Source organism: Sus scrofa, chromosome 7 (assembly GCF_054392235.1).
Source record: "Sus scrofa isolate SSC_HxYL_T2T_F1_AM1 chromosome 7, Sscrofa_HxYL_maternal_Yorkshire_Landrace_v2.0, whole genome shotgun sequence".
NCBI lineage: Eukaryota > Metazoa > Chordata > Mammalia > Artiodactyla > Suidae > Sus > Sus scrofa.
The window spans coordinates 103,519,057-103,537,592 of NC_139389.1; the positions used below are offsets into that span (position 1 = coordinate 103,519,057).

Genomic DNA, 18,536 nt, shown 5'->3' on the forward strand with positions numbered 1-18,536 from the left:
AGGGAGAGATTTACCCTCACCTCCCGCCAGGGGAGAGAAAATGCTTGCAGCCCTGTCTCCTTGATGCACACAGAGAGAGCTTTACAATTTACAGGGTGCCTTTCCTTCCTTATCTCCCGACAGGCTGGCAGAGGAACAGGGCGGGAATTTTTATTCCATTTCTAGAGGGGAGGCTTGGGGAGGTTACTGAACCAGCCCCTGGAAACATGACTCGCATGACTAGAAAGACAGAGAGTCACACCTGGATTTGGTCAGAAGCAAGTTAAGCTGCCTTGCTGCCTCCCAGGAAGGGTACATACCTGCCACCAGGACCAGACAGGAGGCACCGCTGGACCAGAGCAGGCTGGTCAGGGCTCGGTGGAAACTGCCCACATTGTCTCTGACTTCTCATTTTCAAGCTGACACAGTCAAAGGTGACTGTGAAATCTTACATGTCAGGGACTCATTCTGGCTCTTGAAACTAGGGGTCTTTGCACAGCTCTGTCTTCTGCCCCCTGTTGCTTGGTGATGCATTGGTTTGGGCTGAATTGTGTCCCTCCAGAATTCATAGGCTGAAATCTTGACCCTCGGTCCTTCAGAATGTCACTGAAAGTGGAGATAGCATCTTTCAAGAGGTAATAGACCTAAAACTCATTAGGGTGGGTCCTCATCCAGGAGGACTGGTGTCCTCATCAGAAGAGGGAATTTGGACACAAACACACACAGAAGGAAGATGATGCAGAAACGGGGGAGAAGGTGGCCACCCACAGAGCCATCCCTCCGGGCCCTCAGAGGAAACCAACCCTGCCGACACCTGACACATTGATCTCGGACTTCCAGCCTTCAGAACCAAGACAATACATTTCTGTTTAAGCCACTCGGTCTGGGGTATTTTGTTACAGCAGCCCCAGCAAACTAGTACATGCATCTCTCAGAAAACCATTTTGTGGAGTTCCCTAAATGGCTCAGTGGTTAACGAATCTGACTAGGAACCATGAGGTTGCAGGTTCGATCCCTGGCCTCGCTCGGTGGGTTAAGGTGGGTTAAGGGTCTGGCGTTGCTGTGAGCTGTGGAGTAGGTCACAGACATGGCTCAAATCCCGCATTGCTGTGGCTCTGGTATAGGCCAGCAGCTACAGCTCTGTTTGGACCCCTAGCCTGGGAACCTCCATATGCCGCACATGGGGCCCTAGAAAAGACCAAAAAAAAAAAAAAGAAAACCATTTTGTATTCCTTCTCTCTAACTTTTGAGAGGACCTCGCTCTCCTATATAAATCATAATATCATCTAAAAAATTCTCAAGGCGAGTTCCCTGGTGGCTCAGCAGGTTAAGGATCCAGTGTTGTCACTGCTGTGGCATGGAAACGTCTGTCCCTGGCCCGGGAACTTCTGCATGCCCCAGACGAGGTCAAAAATGAATAAATAAATACAATTAAAAATTAAAAATTGGAGTTCCTGTCGTGGCTCAGTGGTTAACGAATCCGACTAGGAACCATGAGGTTGCGGGTTCGATCCCTGGCCTTGCTCAGTGGGTTAAGGCTCCAGCGTTGCCGTGAGCTGTGGTGTAGGTTGCAGACGCAGCTTGGATCCCGCGTTGCTGTGGCTGTAGTGTAGGCTGGCGGCTACAGCTCCGATTTGGACCCCTGGCCTGGGAACCTCTATATGCCACAGGAGCGGGCCTTGAAAAGGCAAAAAGACCAAAAAAAAAAAAAAAATTAAAAATTCTCAAGAGATCTGCATGAAGATGGTCCAGTGCTACAAAATAATCAGCTCTTCTACCCCAGGTGACGAATTGTTTAGAGGGAATCTCTCAACAATGACTGAGCGGACGAACATGACTTGATTAACTCTAGCTTAGCAAATGTCAGTAGATGAAGCCAGATGGTGAGGATCTGGGCCCTTCTGAAGATGGAGGCACCAGCCCTGCTTTGCTTCGGGGTCCTCAGCCACTTACAGAGAAAATGAAAGCCTTCAGCATGTGAATCCTAAGAAAGAGGAAGCCCTTTAACTTATTCCAAAGAAGATGACTGCTGTTCGAAAAGTCGGGGTTGAGGGGAGTTCCTGTTGTGGGACAGTGGAAATGAATCCAACGAGTATCCATGAGGATGCAGGTTCGATCCCTGGCCTCGCTCAGTGGGTTAAGGATCCGCCGTTCCCGTGAGCTGTGGTGTAGATCACAGACACGGCTCAGATCTGGCATTGCTCTGGCTGTGGTCTAGACTGGCAACTACGGCTCCAATTCGACCCCTAGCTTGGGAACTTCTGTATACCGTGGGTGCGGCCCTAAAAAATAAAATAAAAGTAGAGGTTGATCTTTTTTATAATTAAACTCACTTTTAGAAATTTTGGAAAATATAGAAAATGCAGGAAAAAAAGAAGACAATCACTCTAACCCTACCTACCAACCTGAGAGAGCCTTGGTTTACATTTTTGTATATTTTTGCTTCCTCTGATGTTGTATTTCATAACTGGATACAGAGTTATATACACAGTTTTACACACTTTTTTATGTAGGAAGCATTCCTGCATGTTATTATAATCTCTTGGTAAACATCATTTGAAATGACTGCAGAATAGCCCATCAAGTTGATTAGTTTTCTCAAATGGGAACGGCAGAACATCTGCTTCAGAATTACACGAAGTATGTTAAAAATGCAGATTTCTGGATCTCATCCCAGACCCATTAAATCAATCTCTAGGGGTGGAGGCTGGGAATCCTCATCTTAATGAGCTTCTCAAGCAACTCAGAAAGTTACCAAAACTTGAAAACCACTGAACTTGTTGTAACCATAGTTTTATACCACCTTACCCTTGCATGTTTCAGTTTTTTGCAATTGCTCCTTTTATAAATAACTCTGTAAAGAACATCTTTGTGCATAAAGCACGTTGCAAATTTTCTAGTATTGCCTTAAGATGGTTTCCCAGAAGTGACATCACTTTTTTTTAGGGCCACACCTGCACATATGGAAGTTTCCAGACTAGGGAGGGGTCGAATTGGAGCTACAGCTGCCATGTCTGCAATCTACACCACAGCTGGTGACAACGCCAGATCCTTAACCCACTGAGCGAGGCCGGGGATTGAACCCAAATCCTCATGGATATTATTCGGGTTCTTAACCTGCTGAGCCCCAATGGGAACACCCATGGTATTAATTTTAAAGATATAAACTTTCTAAAGACTCTTGATAACACAAAAAACACCTGTGCACACAGGCAAGCATGTAGTCAGCTCAGGTTTCAGGGAGAAGTCTGTGCCAATTATTTATCTGTATTCCTGGCTAAGACAACTTTTCTTTTCCAGCTCTCTTTTCAACCATGTTCTATCTTTATGACTGAAAATATTGAGTTGGATCACAATAAAGTAGGCAAGGAATGAGCAGACGGTCAATAAAATGTCCTTTATTGATACATAAAAGACTCTGGACTAACCCCACAGAAAACCAGGGCAGCAGATAACCGCGGGCACTCCAAGGATTCCAGATGCTAAGGGGAACTCAAAGGGGACACAGCGGCACCCCAACGCACCCCTCGTGCCACAAGAACAGAGCTCTCCTGAAGTCCAAGTGATGCCCAACACTTGAAGGCAGATGCACAGCGAGGGTGGCTATAGGTAGGGGCTGGGTTCACCCTCCCCACAGAGGAGGAATCATCTTTCAAAGAACAAAGAACACAGCAGCCAGCAGGATTCCGGTCTCCCGATGAGGAAAATTGGTTCCCAGAGCCATGCTGCGCTCAGGGCAGGGCAGCTTATAAGCTGCCAAAGGGTCAGCGAGAGTCATGAAATGGAACGTCCAATGCCCAGCCAGCATCCTGGGTTTAGCCTAAGCGATGGCTCTCGGGAAAGGAAATGATACAGAGATATGGACACTCCAAAGCAGCCCACTCAGCCACTGAATCCAGGCAATGAGAACTCATTGATTTTTTTTTTTAAACTGGCCTTAATACAGCATTAACCACGTACTAGGCATTGACCTAAAAGTTTTACAAATGCTAACTTGTTCAGTCTCCACAATGAAGCCTATAAAATACCATCACCCCCATTCAATAGATGAGGCAACACCGACACAGAGAGGTTAAGTAACTTGCCCAGAGTCACACAGCAAATAAGTAGAGGAGCCACTATTTAAATCCAAGTAGTCTGGCTCCAGAGTCCAGGTTTTTGGTCACTCTTCTGCCTTAGAAGAAAGAACCAAGAAGCCCTGGTATCCCAGCTTATGGAAAGGAATTTTAGAAAAATCAAGTTGTTCATCTGCAAGCTAGTCTTTCAGTGCCAGTCTTCCACTGCCACACCTCCACCCCCTCGGTCACCCTGCCTGCAGACTTTGGACTCTGGCACCTAAGCCCCTGGGGTGCCCTCTCCCTAGTACCATAACACCTCCCCTTAGGGACCACCGCTGTATTTTATATGAAGGACTGCAAAATCCATCATCAGAACCCCTCATCCCTTGCCTCCAAGGCTTTCCAGCGCTGCAACTAATTACGTTGCTGTAAACTCCCATGTGGAAACAATCTACAGGATTTCCCATCAGACCTGGCTGGCAGCACACACGCCTGCCTCCCCTTTTAAACAAACACATTAAGTTAATAATAACACCAACCACGTTTGACAGCCACGTTGACTAATTAATTCTCGTTGGTTCCTTCTGTTACAAAGGGGGGCTAGGATTTGCCAGATTGACAGAGGAACTCAGGCTCCACACCAGTTTCTTTTTTTGGTCTTTTTGTCTTTTCTAGGGCCACTTCCCGCAGCATATGGAGGTTCCCAGGCTAGGGGTCCAAACAGAGCTGTAGCCGCTGGCCTACACCAGAGCCACAGCAACGCGGGATCCGAGCCGCGTCTGTGACCTACTCCACAGCTCACGGCAACGTGGGATCCTTAACCCACTGAGCAAGGCCAGGGATTGAACCTGCAACCTCATGGATTCGTTAACCACTGCACCACAACGGGAACTCCTCACACCAGTTTTTTTTAAGGTGGCACAGAAAGTTACTGGAGTATTTAACGGAGAACTTCCCTCCCTGTTCAGCCTTGCCTACTGAGCTGGTGGCCTCACCTCCCCTTCATCTACGCTCCCTGAAGGCCATGTTTGGGATGGAGAAGATCCTAGAATCGTTCCCCCCACCCCACCCCCACATCAGGAGCAGCCCCTCCCTTTGAAGGAGTGTAGGCTGCTCCTCAAAACCTCCCCTTCTCTTCACCGGGTGGAGCCAGCGCAGGTGGTCATGTCACCTCATCCTCCCAACCGCTCCCAAGGAGGCTTGATGATGACCCCATCACAGAGGAGCCACCTGGGCTCTGAAAGGTCACATGACTTTCTCAAGGTCACACAACTTGCAAGCCACAAGACCTCATGTCTGCAGCCTCACCCTGGGCCTGGAGATGATTGGTCAAGAAATTGGTTCCAGATGATGTAAGAGGCAACTTCCAGAAGAATCGAAGTCTCTGTGCCTCGCTTTGGGCTCGGACCCCAGAACCAGCTGCCCTCCTGCCCCATATCTGCTTCCAAAGACCTTTGGGCTCTGGGCCTTCAAGGGCTGAACTGTTTGCAAGCTCTGGAGGAAGAAGGGCGGATCCCTCAGGGAAGCTTCTCCTCCCCCACAACCTCTGTTACCTGAATCCCGAGAACGTTTATCTGAAGAATGCTGTGGCCTGGGCCAGGCAGCCCTGGACTGATGGCTTTAGCCATGTCATCGCTGGACTTGCACCCCAAGCTGTTTGCAGTTCATGGCAACCCAAGATTAGGAAACGCTATCTGCTTATCTTACCCTCAGCCTCTATCTCCTCTCCCTTCTGTTAACATGCTTGGGGCATTTTGATGTGCCACATGTTCCCCTAGAACTATTAACATTCTAGACCATGTCTCGTTCTTGCAACAACCCAACAAGGCACATATTGTTAAGGTGCTGCTGGTTTTACGGGTATGAAAACTGAAGCTCAGAAAGCTTCGTGCATGACAAAGGTCACGTGGCTGACATGCAGACCGGGATCTGCCTTCCCACTCCAGGGTTCCGACACTGGTCTCCAGCTGATGGGAGGCACCCCTCCCAAGGTCCCCCACCTCCCCTTCTCCCATCACAGAGGCTGTTGACCGCCCAGGGCCAATGGCCCCATAGTCACATGTTTCAGCTGGTGGTAGCCTGTGGGGCTGGTTACAGCTGTGTGTCATCTCCCAAGAAAACTCAGAGTCTCTGAAGCAAAACCAAGAGGCCCTCACCTCCACCTTGGCTGTTGGAAAAGGGGTGTAGGCTGACTCTGAGGGCTGAGAGCCACAGGTTTCTGAGGTTTCACTAAGAAAAGGGAAAAAAAAGGAGTGCACTTGGCTTCCTGCTCCATCTGGGCCGGGCTCACCACATCCTGCCCGGCATCAGCATGGTGATCGGACAGTAATAACACCATCAGGCTCTTCTGGAACCTCAAACCTCCATATTTTCCCAGGGCCTAACTAAGGACCCACAGCACCGTGATAAATACGTATCCTCAGGATACCTTTCTGAGCAAGAGGCGAAGGGTGGTCGGAGGGACCCTTCTCTTTCTTTAAAAGGTAGAGGCAGGAGTTCCCATTGCGGCAGAGCAGAATGAATCTGACTAGTATCCATGAGGATGTGGGTTCGACCCCTGGCCTCACTCAGTGGATCGGGATCCAGCATTGCCTCGAGCTCTGGGGTAGATCACAGACGTGGCTCAGATCCCGCATTGCTGTGACTGTGGCATAAACCAACAGGGGTAGCTCTGATTCCACCCCTAGCCTGGGAACCTCCATATGCTGGAGGTGTGGCCCTAAAAAGCAAAAAAAAAAAAAAAAAAAAAAAGTAGAGGCACCAAGACACAAAGCTTGCCAGAGTGTGTAGCAAGAACAGAAACTCAGGTCCCTTTATTGGCCAGGGGGCCAGGGCCACCAGACCCTCCACTCCTCACCCTGAACCAAGAAAGAGTGATGGTTTCTAGGTCTCTCGAGGCAGCTGGACTAGTGGTGGCTCCAGAGCATTTATTTAAAGAAAGGTAGTGGCCCTGATGGGAAAGAGCCCAGACAGCTGGAGTGAAGAGTTTGGCCATTATCTGCAGGCTGCCCGCCTCCCCCTCTCCCTTAACTGCCCTGCCCGGAGATAACACGCGGGGGCCGCTCTGAACACCACCACTGCCTTTGGACCCCGCCTCTCCTCCATGCTGACCTCTGAACACCAGAGAGCAAAGATACTCTTTGCCCAGGGAGCTCAGCTTGCACCCCATGCTCGCCGGGCTGTGCTGGCCTCCACAGTGAGGTAGAGGGCGTGTAGGAGGGGGTCTCTCCTGACCTGCCTCAGACCAATCTGCTCAGCAGAGAGCTATCCAGACAAGCCTGCGAGGCAAGGAGGCTTGGTCCACTGAGCAGGGATCATGTGGCTGATGCCAGCATCCTCAGAGGGTCTCCTGTGGTGGAATCTGGGCCTTAGGATCTTTTTTGAGATGACCCAGTCGGATGGGCAAGGTCTGAGAAGGTAGCCAGATGCTCTAATTCCCTCTTCGCCACCCCCAGCTTCCAACTCTGCCCTTCCAGGCCCCCCTCCCTGACTCCTGCCCCTCCACTGGCGTCTATGTCCCCTGCTCACCTGCTGGGTCCCGACATTCAGATCCCCCCCAGGCCAACCCCTAGGCCTCAGTTTCCTTCCTGCCCCCGGGCGAATGGCTTCTGCAAACATTAGAGCTGCAAGGACCTCAGAGAGCGACCAGCAGCATTTCACATGTGATGGAAACTGTGACCCAGGAAGGGCTTTGTGACAGGTCCAGGACCACCGTTCGGTAACAGCAGAGCCGAACAGGTGTCCAGGAATTTAAGAAAGTTTTGCCGCACCAACCTGCACACAGAAAGTCAAATGAAGGTACTTGGGGTTGGGGGTGGGGGTAGGTGGAGAATAAGTCTCATCCATTTACAGGTGAGGAAACCACTACCCAGAGGAGTAATGGGGCTTCCCAAGACCCCACGTTCACAGTTTGTTAGTGTGAGCGCTTAGAAACAGACGAAATGGATGCGAGGCCCCTAATCCAGTTGGTGATAGCTGATGTCCAGAGAGAATGATTTTGTAACCACAACTAGTCACCTATTAACAAGCAGCTCTGGAGTTCCCATGGTGGCGCAGTGGAAACGAATCCGACTTGGAACCATGAGGTTTAGGGTTCGATCCCTGGCCTCGCTCAGTGGGTCAAGGATCCAGCGTTCCCATGAGCCGTGGTATAGGTCACAGACACGGCTCGGATCTGGCACTGCTACAGCTGGCAGCTACAGCTCTGATTAGACCCCTAGCTTGGGAACCTCCATATGCCGCCTGTGCGGCCCTAAAAAGAAAATAATAATTAATGCAGAAAGTTCTGAGTTATTTGAGTAGCCAAATCACTAGTTGCCTGGAGAACTCCTACTCATCCTTCACCTGTGTGTATGGTGGCACTAGAAGGCCTGGCTTTACCCCCTCAGCTCAGTAGCTGTGTGAACTTGGTCAAATTTCTCAGTTCCCTTTGAGCCTCAGTTTTCCAATCTGTCAAATAGGAATATTACCTCCTTTTCTGCCACTGTGTGGGACTGAAATTAGAAAATGGGAGTAAATGAAAGCCGTGATGTGTAAAATGCTACCAACATAAGCAGTTATTCACCTTAACACAATATTCCTCTGGTAGTTGAGAAAGGCCCATTGTGGGGAGTTTACGGGAGCAGATGAAAAGAAAAGGAAGAATAAAATTCCATGGACTTCTGGATTTTTTTTATTATGATTTCACAATAAATACTAGAAGTGAATATAAAAAGCTAAATATAGTTGCTGTCAGGGTAGGTATTTTTAATACTATTGTGTTACCTTCTCAGTTAAAAAAAAAAAGAGAAAGATTCCTTCTCAAAAATATTCCTGGATATCCCATCATGGCTCAGTGGCTAACGAATCCTACTAGGAACCATGAGGTTGCGGGTTCAGTCCCTGGCCTCGCTCAGTGGGTTAAGGATCTGGCATTGCCGTGAGCTGTGATGTAGGTCGCAGACGCAGCTCGGATCCCACATTGCTGTGGCTTCGGCGTAGGCCGGTGGCTACAGCTCTGATTAGACACCTAGCCTGGGAACCTCTATATGCCACAGGTGCAGCCCAGAAAAGACAAAAAAAAAAAAAAAATTCCTGTCCTCAAAGTGAGTAGCCAAGGTGTACAAACAGTGGCAATGAAGATTCACTGACCACCTCATTGCATAAAGGCTTATACAAGAACACTCTCATCTAACCCATTAATAGCTTGCAACAGGTACTATGGTTACCAGTTTTGCAGATGAGGAAACTGATGTGCCCAAATGATTTCCCCTAAGTCCCTGAGGAAGTTAGAACATTTGAACCCTAATAGTCTGATATTGGAGCCTACCCTGACTCATATTACCAGCTCTGGGACGTCCCTGACCAAGGATGGAGCTTGAACCAAAGAAAAGGCCCCTGATGTGGACAGGTGCTAGAGTCATAAAGTGCTCAGTCACCATTGAATGGAGGGGAAGGAAGAAAGGAAGGGGTAGAGAGGAAATGGATGACTTTCTGGGGGGGTCTCGGGGGTAACTCGCCCCCATGGAAGGGTTGAGTCGGCCATCAGCCACTGCCTCCTTCTAACTGCCACCCTACGAGGGCAGGATTGGGATGGCAGGATACAGACGCAGACAGCTTCGAGAGAATCAGGCCCTACCCGGATGACATGCCATTCAACCTTCAGTCTGGATCCCACCCATCCTATTTCAGAGATGCTGACCCCCCCGACCCCCACCCCAGGACAACATCGCCCTTCTGGTGTCATCTCAGGCCTTCCAAGGCTGGGCTGAGGGGCCAGACAGATGCCTGCCGCAAGTGAGGCGGCTGCCAGGAGCAACATGCTTGGAAGGGAGCCCCAACCCACAAGCATTTGCTGAGCGCTAACACTGGAAAGCAAGCAGGTAAGGCCGAGGAGGCGTCTGCTCCAGGAGTTACCATTTAAGACCAACCCAGAGTTGACTGTGGTTCCCATTTCTCCGTAGAGAAAGGTCTCCTGGAGTCTTTGCACCTCCCACATCTCAAACAGTCCACCATCGTTCCCATTTTCTCCCTCCCTCCAAGCCCCCCTTCTCATTTCGACCTGCCCCCCATGATCCAGGCCCTGCCTGCTTCTGCAGCCCCAGGGCTCACCATTGCTTCCTTCTCCCTCTGGATCTCATGAAACACCACAACTTTCTTTTTCTCCCAAGCACTCCATTCTTTTTCACTTCCTTGGTGCTTTCATGTGCAGTATGTTCTCCGCTGGGATGCTCTTCCTCTGTACCTCGCTCGATTATCTGGACTATCCTTCAGAAAGTCTTCCCCAACCATCAGGAAGGTGGGCACCCTGCCTTATGTTTCCGTAGCACATCCTGCCTTGGCCTATGATTCATAGAAGGCACTTAATTGCTTTTGATCTCCACAAGGTCATGGACTGTGTCTGTTTTGTTCCTTAGTCTATCTCTATGCCCAAGCACAGCACCTGGCACAGGGCAATTGCTCTTGCATACTTTTTAGTTCCTCAAATATAATACATTTCAGATTCACTTTCTTTCAGGGAGGCTGAAGAATGCTATACAAAAAAAGTAAGGCAGAGAAGCCTTGAATTAGCATAAGGCTCTATTGTAGCTGGAAACTCTTTTCCAGAGACCCAGGAGACCAGATGAGAGACCGAGTTGCTGTACTCACTGCTTTTGGGGTGCAAAGACCTACCCCAAGGTGAAAGCCTTGTTTTCAGTTCAAGCCCTTGCCTAGCCAGCCCTTTGCAGGAAGTCTGGGGTGAGGGTGGGAGGTAAGGGGCCGATCTATAAGCCACCTAGGCCTTGGCCGGCTGAAAGCAAGCCGTGGTCCAGGAACCCTGCACTGCCCTCCACCCACTGCCCTCCGCCCACATAGCTCCTCCGCCCTGACCCCCAGGGACCAGCCGCAAGAACCCAAGCTTGTGTAAACAAGGCCACAGGAAAGCAAGCACCCTTATCTGTTATCAGTTCTCTTTCTCCAGCTCAGCCACTTGGCTGGAACAGCAACCAGGAGGTGGGAGCTGGCCAGACTCCTCCCCTTTTCGCCTTTATCTTCTCTCCCTGGCCAGCTCCTCCCCCGTGGCTTGAGCTCCCTGGGGTCACTGCTCCCGCCAGCTGGAGAAGGCAAGCAGTCCTATCTTAACAACCCAAGTCAAGGCCAAGTCTCTGATTGTCTGCCCTGGGGAGGCTCCCTCCTCCCTCCTTCCTTCCTTCCCTCCCGACTCCCAGAGGATGGGGTCGCAGATGTGTTTATCTTGTTGGAGGAGGTGGGGAGGGGTGGTGGGCAGCTGTCTGGAAGTTAGCTGAAGGGTATGGCATGTCCGTGGGGTCTTAAGCTTTGGCTTTGACATCTAGGACAAGAAGGTTGGGTTTCTGTCCTTGTGAGGTTCAAATAGCCAGTTGGAACCAGATGGACGAGAGTTCATTGGGTGCAAGGACTCTTCGTGTTCTGAACTTCTGTGGTGACCAGCTAGAAGGCTGCGGGGGGAGCTTGTTGGCTGGGGTGAGTCTGACTGTCTGTCTGTCTCCTCTTTGGACTTCTAATTACATAAGTCTGGTACTGACCCAGAAAGAGGGGGTGGCCGGCTAATACTCTCCAGACGGTCGTATTATACCAGAGGCATTCCAGCCCGAAAAAAATCTGAGTTGAGTTCGAGGCATCAAGTTCCATGAAATGAAAATATCTGAGCCACGTCCCTAAGAAAAGAGATTTCTATACTTCTCAGACCAACTGAACCGTGAGAGGAGAGACCAGTCCCTCCCACCTCCCCCAGCCGCATGCCCTTCTCTTTCCCAATAGTCCAGAGACCCTGTGGAGAAGTCTAACAGGGAGTGTGGATTCCTCCCCCAAAGCAAGACAGATGGGGATGTGGATGGAGTAGGGTATCTGAGACAACAGCACAGTGAGCCCCCAAACCCTGCCAGGCCAGGGATGTTTGGGAATAGACGTGCCCTGGAGCAAAATAGATCAAAGCAGAAGCAGACACCAGGTCTTACAACTACAATATTGTGGCACTAATGATAAGTGTATGTCCCTAAAATGGTCCCTGAAAAGGACCCTGGGGAAAGCAACGGGAAAAGCAAGAGCTTCTGAAGCCAGCCCTGTGAGCATCTACAACTCACCAGCCCATTCTGGCCCGCAGCTTGTCTTTGCAAATAAAGTTTTATTGGAACATAGCCACACTCACCGATCATTTACATATTGTCTCTGGCTGCTTTTGCACCACAACACTTGAATTGTTGCACGGAGACCGTATGATACAGCCTGAAAAGCCTAAAATGTTTACTATCTGCCCTCTACAGAAAATGCGTGCTGACTCCCAGGCGAAACCTAAACAGGGGTTGAAGATAACATCCCAAGGCAGAAAGTGAAGTCCCAACTCCTCTGGTTCCATCAGAGAGCTACAGGTTCTCTGAGTGTATTTGTCTCTACACCCCAGGATATCAGAAAGTGGGATACAGATACTCCTTGGCTGAGGCAGGAGGGGTCAGATTGCACCTTAAACCCATTTATAATTCAGCAACAAATGTACGTTAAAGGGTCTGTTCCTGGTCCTTGGGATATAGCAGTGAACAAATTAGACCAAGACATCCCTTGTGGAGTTCTCACTGCAGCACAGTGGGTTAAGAAGCTTGCAGAGGTTCAGGTCACTGCGGAGGCACAGATTCAATCCCTGGCCTGACACAGTGGGTTAATGGATTCAGGATTGCCACAGCTGCAGTGTAGGTCAAATCCTTTAACCAGCTCGCATTCAATCCCTGGCCCAAGAACTTCCATGGGCCATGGGCGTAGCCATTAAGAAAGCACACACCACACAAAAAAACTCATCTCTTGTGGAGCTTATGTTCCTGTAACTGGTTTATAAGTCCATCCCAAGACAGTTGTCAACAAGATTCTGAAGTGTCTACACCTCACAAGAAGTGGTGAGGCTGGACCCCAACATAGCCTGAAGCAGATGTGGCTCTAAGGGTCTTTGTGGGGTAGCCTTTACTATTCCTCTCTAATACATAGAGATATATTAGAGTGTAGAGGAGAATTATACTTCCCTCTCCTAGGGGAAACTAGTCTTGGCCATGTGACTTGCTTTAGCCAATGAAACATGAGAAGGGACAGGTGTCATTTTCAGACACAAGTTTTTGATTGTCTGGGAGGGGTTGTTTGGTTTGGTTTGGTTTTGTCTTTTTAAGGCCACACCCAAGGCACATGGAAGTTCTCGGGCTAGGGGGCAAATCAGAGCTGCAGCTGCCAGCCTACACCACAGCTCACGGCAACACCAGATCCTTAACCCACTGAGCGAGGGATTGAACCCACATCCTCATGGATATTAGTCAGGCTCATTACCATTGAGCCACAATGGGAACTCCCAGACACAAGTTGTAAGGATCAGGGGGTAATTCATCACGTCAGTCTCTTTTCCCTCTGCTATGAAACCATCAGTGTCCCAGATCGAGTCCCAGTTTCCCTCCATCAGCCCAGGAGTGAAAACCCCAAATCGACCTGGAGCCAAGACACAACAGACATGTGGGACAAATGAAAAATAACCTTCATGGTTGTGAGCCACCAAGATTTTGTGGTAGTTACCACAGCATAACCACACATACCCTGACTTCATCTCTGTACACCAGATGTGTCCCAGTAAAGCTGACTGTATGTTTTTTTCTACTTCCCCACTGACTCTCATTGGGAAAATGCTCAACTGGCTCCAATAGATGACATTAAATTCTCCACCAGCAGCATGAGCCCTGCAGCACTCTTCTATAAACACAGCCCCCCCCATAAAGACTTCTTATTAACTTGATTGGTACACTCATAGCTCCCCATGTGTTCTTTCTGAGGCCCCTAAAGGACAATGTCTGGTAGATCTATGTTGTAATCTCACATTTTTCAATAGGCAGAACCATCCCATTCACACTTATAGATCCTAGGCTACAGATGCCGGGAGCATCCACTGGTTATAAAATATATCCATGTCCTCATGTGTCAGTTCTTTCAGTTCAGAGTCGGAGACATCGACCTCAAATGTATGTGTGTATTGTCTGCACATCTGGGCCCTTTCCTCATCCTACCCTCTAAGTTCAGAGTGTTTCGCATTGGCCCTGCGCTGGCCCACTCTGTCCCATCGCTACACGAGAAGCCATCCTCCCCCTTGTGCTCCAGTTTCCTTGACAACAGCATTTGTCTTCTGGGCTTCTGCACCCCTTTCTTCTGACTCTGTTGCTTCCCTGGACAGTCTGGGGCAGCCTGGAGGTGTTGGCTGGAGTTTCTGAAACTAGAATCCTCGAGTTGGAAAGGATTGCTTGCTGGCGTGCTTATGGGGAAATATTGGAGCATTCATCCAGGCCAGGTCTGGGGCTGCCTTCTGTGCCATTTGGCTGGAAGGAGGCTGAGACCTAAGTCAGTGTGGGAAACAGAATTGACCTTTGCCTTACGTGGCTCAGGAACCCACAGCGTCACTGGCAGAAGAAGCCAGAAAGCCATGGCCGACCTGGTAGGTAAGATAGGTGAGGAAATAAACTGGAGTTATTGTGATGTCGACAAGGTCCCAGGAGCTCCGGGCCCCCTCCTAGCCTCCATCTCCTCCCTTCTGGGAGACACGGAAAGAGGGGGGGCCCAGGTAAGCCAGGCTGGAGGATGGCAGATTAAGGGAGAGGAAGAGGGGCTGCTGGGAGGAGCGCCCTTCCAGAGCCACATTCCCCGCTCTCACCCTGCATGAAAGCTGTGCCCGGAAACACATCCGGTCCAAGTTCTCTGGGCCAGAAACTGGGAGGAGAGGGATGGGAGGGCCAGGGTTAAGGCCCTCCTGGGAGTGCATGGGGTGGAGGCAACTGAATTCCTCAATCCTCTCCCAGTTCCTTTGCTAACAGATGTGAATGCCCTTTGAAAACGATGAAACACCATACAAATGTAAAGGATTGCTGTGGTGGGGTCTTTTGGATTTTGGTTTTTGGTTTTTTGCCTCTTTACCTTTTTAGGGCCACACCCATGGCATATGGAGGTTCCTAGGTTGGGGGGTAAATCGGAGCTACAGCTGCTGGCCTACACTACAGCAATGCAGGATCTGAGGCGCGTCTGCAACCTGCACCACAGCTCATGGCAACGCCAGATCCTTAACCCACTGAGTGAGGCCAGGGATCGAACCTGAGCCATGATGGGAACTCCTGTGGTTGTTATTCTTTAAATAATAATTTATTTTTATTATGATGATGATGATTCACTTTTTTTTGCCCCAGAGGCCAACCCAGGTTCTGTCAACCCTGGGCTTCCATTTCCCCTTAAGAACCCAAAGTCTGGCTACGTCCCCAACTTGCAGGAAGCCCCGTGGACTCCTCTTTTGATTCCACCTCCCCACGTCCCCATCTCTCCTGAAGCCACGTCTCATTCATGCTTCCCCTGCACCCCCTCATCCTACTGGAGGTCAGCAGAGGCCTTCTTGCTCTGAACCCCACACTGACACAGAGAGACGGGCCACACGGAGGACTCCGGGGATGGGTCTCAACAGAGCTCCAAGTCACTTGGCTTCCCTGTCGCAGTGCTCTTCCTCCCACCCAAGTCCTTCCTCTCCAGGTTCTTCCAGCTCAGAACCCCCTTGCCCGGCCCCCACTGTGGAGCCCGCCTTTCTTAGGCCGCACCCCAATCGAAGTCGTTAAAGCCGCCCAGTCCCGAACCCCATTCTCTGCAGTTCTGCTCTCCACTTTGAGGCAGCCACCCACGTGCTACAGCCCTCGGTGGCTGCTTCATGAGCATGAGTACGCGGTCCTGGGACCATGCTGTGCGGATATCAGCGGGACGGAATGCTCCCTTCCAGGCAGTTAAAGAAATAAACACATACCTGGAGACAGATATGCATTCCAGACAGTCGGGCCATGAGGGGCGCCCTATGTGCCATGCAGGTCATGGAGTTTTCTGGAGTTCAGTGGAGCTCAGAAGCAGAGCCCAGTCCTTCCTGGAGGACGACTCTCCATCTGAGGGGAGAGGCCGTGGTAGGCCTTGCTACCCTAACACGTTCCACAGAGATGAAACTCGATCCGATTTGTGAAAGCCCTCCAGGGCCGGAGGTTTCCCTGCTGCCAGCGATCTGACGGGCAGCTTTCCCTCGCGTCTCTCCCAGCCATGGCTGTCTGCTGCAGCCGGAGTCTCCGCTTGTCCCCAGGAGATGGTCACCAGCCTCGGTGCACTCACCTTAGTGACCGAGAAGACATGGAGGTGGCTGAGAGCCGAGAAAAGCAGCCCCGATGGGCCCTGAGAAGAAGGACCGAGCGAGCAGCTCTCACCAGTCACCCAATATCTGGTTTCCACGAATGACAGACACTTAATTACCCACCATTCCAACAAGCGGGTGGGAGGTGTTTGGAGATCTCCTAGAGACAGAGTCCCAAATGCTTCCCGTTAGGAGAGAAGGCACAGCCAGGTCATGGGGGGGACGTGGCCCCACAGCCCCAGACCCCGGGCGGTCATGCTTCTAAACTGACGAAGCTGTGGAACGAGGGCTCTGTCGTGGCCAGAGGGCACGGACCCACCCAGAGAGACTGATGGCTCCGATGCTGCAGGCAAAGGAGCAGAAAGGATGCTGCTGGAAGGGCTGGACCACGAAGGGAGCACCTGCCTGGCCTGGGGTCCTGCTCTCTGCCCAACTTCCCAAGAGAAGCACAAAAAGATTCATGTGGGAAAGGATGTCATGTTCCGGATCTTTCCCCCATCCCCCACAACAGGCCTGCACGCCACCATATCGGCCAGTGTACCTCACTGCACTGAGATCCCATTAACCTGCCGCCAATGCGTGGCAATGCTTTTTTTTTTTTTTTTTTTTTTTTTTTTTTTTGTATTTTTGCCATTTCTATGGCCGCTCCCGCAGCATATGGAGGTTCCCAGGCTAAGGGTCCAATCGGAGCTGCAGCCACAGGCCTACGCCAGAGCCACAGCAATGTGGGATCCGAGCCGCATCTGCAACCTACACCACAGCTCACGGCAACGCCAGATCCTTAACCCACTGAGCAAGGCCAGGGATTGAACCCGCAACCTCATGGTTCCTAGTCGGATTCATTAACCATTGAGCCATGACGGGAACTCCCCCATGGCAATTCTTTAAGGTGTGTCAGGCATGTAACCCTCACATGAGCAAACCTCATTTCAGTGGTTTTCCCAGAGTCACGTAGCAAGAGGTGGCCCAGAAGCCCCTACATTCCTGCTCCAGGTTCCCTGCTCTACCGCGTGACCTCACATAACCCACATAACCTCTCAGTGAGGTGACACACAGTTATTTTTCACATTGCACAGAGGATGCTGTTGAGGCTCAAAAAAGTCAAGTGCCTTCCCCAAGGCTGTACAAGGAGCAAGGGGGCAAAATTAGGATTGAAGCTCAGGTTCCCCAACTTCAGAGCTCACACTCGTAATCAGTCTCTACTGCCCTCCTTCCCATCCCCCACAGAAGGAGCAGAGTGGGGCTCAGCCTGTTCTTCCAAAAAGAATCACCTTCTCCGAGAGCAAATGATCTGTAACATGAAAATGCACACGATGGAGTTCCCGTTGTGGCGCAGTGGAAACGAATCCAACTAAGAACCGTGAGGTTGCAGGTTCGATCCATGGCCTCGCTCAGTGGGTTAAGGATCCGGTATTGCCGTGAGCTATATCATAGGTCGTAGATGCCACTCGGATCCCGCATTGCTGTGGCTCTGGCATAGGCTGGCAGCTACAGCTCCAATGAGACGTCTAGCCTGGGAACCTCCGTATGCCACGGGTGCGGCCCTAAAAACCAAAAAAAAAAAAAGAAAGAAAGAAAGAAAGAAAATGCACACGAGGAAACACATCCTCATATGAGGACAGGCTCTATGGGGCCACAAAATGAGGCTGCAGGACACACAGGTGTGAACATAACAGGTGCAGAGAAAGGGGGCTAAGCAGGTGCCACATCACCCCACACTGCTGAGGGGACTTGGTATTTCATCTGCCCTCCCTACAGCTTCTCACTGTAAAAGCACTTCCCTTTTTAATGTCAGGTGGACATAGGACACCGCTGAGGGGATATTGCTGTGCTGTCCTTTTTATTGCTTATTTTGGGTTCGTCATTACTGGATAGAGAGAAAAGGTGCCTCTTGGCAAAACATTAGGGCACACCTGCCAAGAGGCTGTGTCCCCAAATACCAGCACTGTCACAGCAGACAGCGTGCTGTAGAGGAAACTCACTTCACACAAAGGGAAGTGGGGGAGGGGGTGGCAGGAAGGCACCCCACATCTCTGAGAAAGCGAGAAGGCCCCTCCTGCTGGGGCCTCCTGGGGCTGGGGCTGGAGAGTTGGGGGGACTCATTTTCTGATCTGCCAGCCTCCCTCTACCTGCAGACTCCTCCCGAAAGTGCTTCCTCACCAGGGGAGGCCCATCTGACTCGACGGAGGAGGAGTCCTGGATCTTGGAAGAGGAGCCAGCGGCGGAGGACGGAATGGCTTGTGACAAAGGACCGACTCCTGCCCAAACCTCCCACCTGCAAAGGATTTCAGTGCCTGCTTTGTCCCCTGAGCTCCTCCACTCCCTCCCCTGCCATCCCCAGC

General features: G+C 50.8%; 1 long non-coding RNA gene across 1 annotated transcript in view; it reads right to left on the reverse strand.

Annotated features, from left to right (window-relative positions):
* LOC110261624 (uncharacterized) overlaps nucleotides 1-10,350 on the reverse strand; it is a 55,327-nt gene extending 44,977 nt beyond the window's left edge. Inside the window, exon 1 of the long non-coding RNA XR_014809327.1 lies at nucleotides 10,128-10,350. This is a non-coding gene — a long non-coding RNA (uncharacterized LOC110261624). The remainder of the gene's footprint in view (nucleotides 1-10,127) is intronic.
* Nucleotides 10,351-18,536: the final 8,186 nt, after the last annotated feature.